Source organism: Centroberyx affinis, unplaced genomic scaffold, assembly GCF_046629955.1.
Source record: "Centroberyx affinis isolate AG114_WGS23_722 - 3 ecotype Tasmania unplaced genomic scaffold, CSIRO-AGI_Caff_v1 ptg003452l_1, whole genome shotgun sequence".
NCBI classification, from domain to species: domain Eukaryota; kingdom Metazoa; phylum Chordata; class Actinopteri; order Beryciformes; family Berycidae; genus Centroberyx; species Centroberyx affinis.
Genome location: NW_027281420.1, coordinates 14623 through 19266, shown reverse-complemented (window position 1 = coordinate 19266; position 4644 = coordinate 14623). Strand labels below are relative to the sequence as shown.

Genomic DNA, 4644 nt, shown 5'->3' with positions numbered 1-4644 from the left:
TACTCCACTCCCATCCTGTACACTAGGTCTCAAATTGTTCATGCAGTTTAGTGGATATTTTTATCCAAAGCACCTTAGTGTACAATGAGTGCACAGACTTTTAGCATGTATCTGTCTCTGTCATTATCTGTCACTATCTGAGCATTATCTGTCTCTGTCCTTTTGCCAAAGGAAATTTGTGTTGGGGAGGATTCAATGTCTGTTGAGGCCCATGTGAAGGTGCTACAAAGTGAGTATCGGAAGACACATCCAGACATCTCGACTGTCAAAGACCGCATGGCGCGAACCTTCTCTTGGAGACGTCGTGAAATCATGGAAGGGATGCCCGTGGAGGATGTACTCAACAAATACCCATACTTAAGGACGCCTGCTGGAGTAAGTATGGTGAAAACACCTGAATGTTACAGGGGAGCGTTATCAATCTATGTAATAATTTTGGATATTGTGAAATTGAAGGCATGTCAATTGCTGTCACTGAAAACAAGTAAAATAAAAATTTCTAAAAGTTGAGGTAATATAGTCTGTAAAGGCCACAGTATTGAGGCTTAACAGCATTTTATGAGCTACAATTACTTTCAGTGATATACTGAATGTTAATAATAATGTCTTCATGTATATTCTACAGTTGTTTGATGAGGTTGACGGAATCCATCCTTCAACAAGCAGCTTCTGTCGTCGCTTCGGGGAGGGCTTCGCCAGTGTTTTGCCAAATGTGCTGAAACTTGCAGAGGGAAAATCTCCCCTAGCAAAACAGTACACTGACGCAAGACAGGATGCCCTGGCTGAAGATCTACCAGGTAGTGACAGTCACCTTACTAATGAACCTGACAATAGATCTGCTGTAATTACCACATTGCACACATGAAAATGTATGTGATCGTGAAAGCAGGATATTTTTCTGCATTGCAGGAATCGACTTAAGGGCCGGGCTTATCCTCTTGCCATCCATCTTCAGAGAAAAGATCGAACACTACATCACTATGGGAGAGGTAGGCATCTGGATTGTCCTACAATACTGACTGGTAGACCTCACGTAAATACATGCACAGAAAAAGATTGCTTGGATTCAGGAATTACCTGTCTCCTATAGATATGCTTGATTTAAACCTTAACTTTTTTAGACATCTTCGGCTGTATTAGTATTTTGTTTGCGTATTCTTTTAATGAGTGAAGCATGAAAAATATAGGGTAAGTGTACCCGTAAAGCCCACCTATCTGTTTACAGGGAATTTTCAATATAAAATTGCTGGATTTATACAGAAAAAATATGGCTAAACTTAAAGATTAATCTCTCATTTGAAGTTTTGTTGATTCATTTATAGAATTTTTATTATGTAAATAAAAATGTATTGCAAATTATGTGAAAAGTCTGGCATGGATTTAAATGGGGCATCATATACCGATTAAGACCATGCCAGCCTTTTCACATAATTGCTAATATATTTTTCCAAAAAAGTGTTCCAAATAAGACCACCCTGTGAATAACTCCAAAATATTGTTTTCAAATTTAACTAAGATTTAGACTAAAACAGCATATAAACTAATTTTGATTTACATACAAAATAAATAGTTAATTCTCATTTCATCTTCTCATGTAGCATGCGTTTTATGCTACTAATTTAAAAAAAAAAAAATGGTTTTAGAAAACAACATGAAATGCATCACATAATGTGAAGTTTGCATGCCTAGTATGCATATTGCTTTTGCAGTACTCCACTGTATGCCGCTAATGTATTGTCTGGGCCATGCAGCTAATACACCAACTCAAAAATCTCATCTTTGTTTTACAAGAAATAGATTTTTTTTTTGTCCAAGAAACCTTTTCTTACATGCAAAAATCAAAACATTAATCTCCTAATTTTACATAGTGGATATGTACTCACCAAAGAAATTACTGAAAATACATGAAACATGTCTTTATCTTAGGTGCTGCAAATCATCAAAAAAATGTCAAACTTCAGGACTGGTCACCAGCAAGTGCTTGTACATAAGAGGCTCTAACATAACATTGACCAATCAGATTTGCTTGCAATAAAAATGCCAATGAAGTAACTAATTTACTGATTGGTTACAAGTTGTAATCTCTTTTTGCATGTTTTTCTTTTATGTAGGGGGACCCTGGTACACCCTATCCAACCATACAACTGATGGACAATGACTGGAAAATGGCGATCACTGGAAGAGGGTTCAGTGTGGTGAAAGTAGACAGAGTAGGCGTGTGCCAGTGCACAGGCCTTGATGAAGCCTTCATAACAGCCTTCAGTATGTATTTTGCTTTCAACATTGCATACCCACCGCACCTGAAAAACACACTGACCTTCCTTCAGAGGCGCATTGTCAGTATTGTGGAAGAGGGAGACAAGCCCCTGCCAGTAACTTTACTCCGAGTGATTAACCTTCTGTGCTAGATCATCATGCCTCAACGGCACCAGTGCCCAAAGTGCACTCGAAGGACATTTACTCTAGTGAAGTTAATCCAACATGTTGGACTTGTTCATGCACATGAACCAAATTTTAGTATCACCTGTGGTGTAGGTGATTGCCAGTCAACTTTTTCCCGATTCCATTCTTTTAGAAAACACGTGTACAGGAAGCACAGATGCTTTGTATTTAGGCCTTCTGATAATAGACATGACTGTCCCAGTGAAGAGTCCACAGTACAGCAACACAGCTTGTACCTGGATCAGCAAAATTCTGAGACTGATCCAACTGCTTCTGATACTCAAACGGTTATGCCAAATTTAGATAAACTATTAGAGGATTTCAGAGATAATCTGTTTGGATTCATTCTTAAATGCAGAGAGAAAAACCTTCTACATTTGTCAGTCCAACAAGACATTACTGATGATGTCAAATTTCTCTTTTGTTTTTTCAAAGAAAACTATGATTCGTTTATTTCTTATCATCTTGAAAAAAGTGGTTTTGATATTTCAAAGTGCCCTGAACTTCAGCAAGTTTTGCACTCATCTGATTTCTTTGATAAAGCTTATGAGGTGGTTCGTTCTCCACACATGATTAAAGAACATTGTAAGGCCAAGATGGACTATACAGAACCTGTACACTACACACTGAGAGGCTCTTCAGGGCACAAAATAGGAACCTATTCCTATGTTCCCATCTCTGAAGTTTTAAAGAAATACTGTTCTCATGAAGATGTCTGGGATCAAATACTATCTGAAAATAGCGAGGTCAAAGATGAAGAGCTTCTGACGGACTATAGAGATGCTCTTTATTTTAAGGAACATTTGTTTTTCAGAGAGCATCCAGATGCTTTAAGGCTTCATTTATATGAAGACGAATTTGAAATAGTTAACCCTTTAGGCTCCAAAAGAACTAAGTATAAGTTGTGTGCATTTTACTACACTGTTGGAAATTTGAGTGGAAAGTATCGATCTCAACTTAAGCACATTCACTTAGCTCTGCTGGTTCGTTATTCACACGTGAAACAATTTGGTATGGACGTCATATTACAACCACTGATAGATGACCTAAAACAGCTTTCGACTGAAGGCTTCATTATAAGTGTCTGTGGAACGGAGCACAAAGTTTATGCTGCTTTAGCAACTTTTTCAGCTGACAATCTGTCAGCTCATATGATTGGTGGCTTCCGTGTGTGTTTTAACTCGGGTCGAATTTGTCGTTACTGTATGGCAACTCATTCAGAAATTAATCACAAATTCCAGGAAGATAGTTTTGTTCTGAGAACGAGTGAAGTCCACGAATATCATCTCCAGTGTGTCCAGCGTAACAAGGAAAATGCTGCTTTGTATGGTGTACATGGCACTAGTTCATTTGATGCACTAGATTATTTTGATGTGACCAAGTCTTTGCCCCCAGACATCATGCATGATATGTTGGAGGGAGTTTTTCCACTGACAATGAAGCATGTTATTTGCGAAGCACATAGACAAAAGCATATAACTATAACTGAGCTAAATGAAGAGCTTAAAAAATTCTGTATAGGTCAGAATGACAAGGCCAATAAGCCTGTGCTGTTGTCTGAACGACTTCTCCAAACTTCAGGGATCGTAGGAACAGCTACTCAAAAATGGTGTCTTTTTAGATTGTTGCCTTTTATAATGGGGCACCGTATTCCTCCTGGCAGCAGATACTGGCACGTGTTCTTATTATGTAGAGATATTGCAGATATTGTCATGGCAGCTAAAGTGAGGAAAGATGAACTAGCATGTCTAGAATTACTTGTACACGCATTCCTTTCTGAGATGACGGAGGTATTTGGAACTGTTTTAACACCTAAATGTCATTATCTTATACATTATCCAAGACTTATGTTAATGTATGGTCCTCTTCGTTCTCTTTGGTGTATGAGATTCGAAGGAAAGCATCAATATTTTAAGAATCTGACTAATAACTGTCGAAATTTTATAAACATAACAGTGACACTGAGCAATCGTCACCAGCTCAAACAATGTTGGGAATTTTCACCTATCAATATCTTGGGTGATTTTGAAAAGGTGCCTGGTAGAAGTGTCAGCACACCTTTATTGTCTCTACCCATTGATCTTCAGACTGCTCTAAAAGTAAGTGGCAACTTCAGAGATGTAGAATTAGAGGGCAAAGTAATTCACCGTGTTTCTGAAATGACTGTAGACAACATCAAGTATGCTGTTAGAGATGTGTTGA

The 4644-nt window shown here is 38.0% G+C and overlaps 1 long non-coding RNA gene across 1 annotated transcript; it reads left to right on the top strand.

Annotated features, from left to right (window-relative positions):
- The first annotated feature begins 746 nt into the window (after positions 1-746).
- On the top strand, positions 747-2585 carry LOC139661061 (uncharacterized). The gene is made up of 3 exons (XR_011696578.1): positions 747-797; positions 910-989; positions 2112-2585. It is a non-coding gene; the product is annotated as an uncharacterized lncRNA (long non-coding RNA).
- Positions 2586-4644: the final 2059 nt, after the last annotated feature.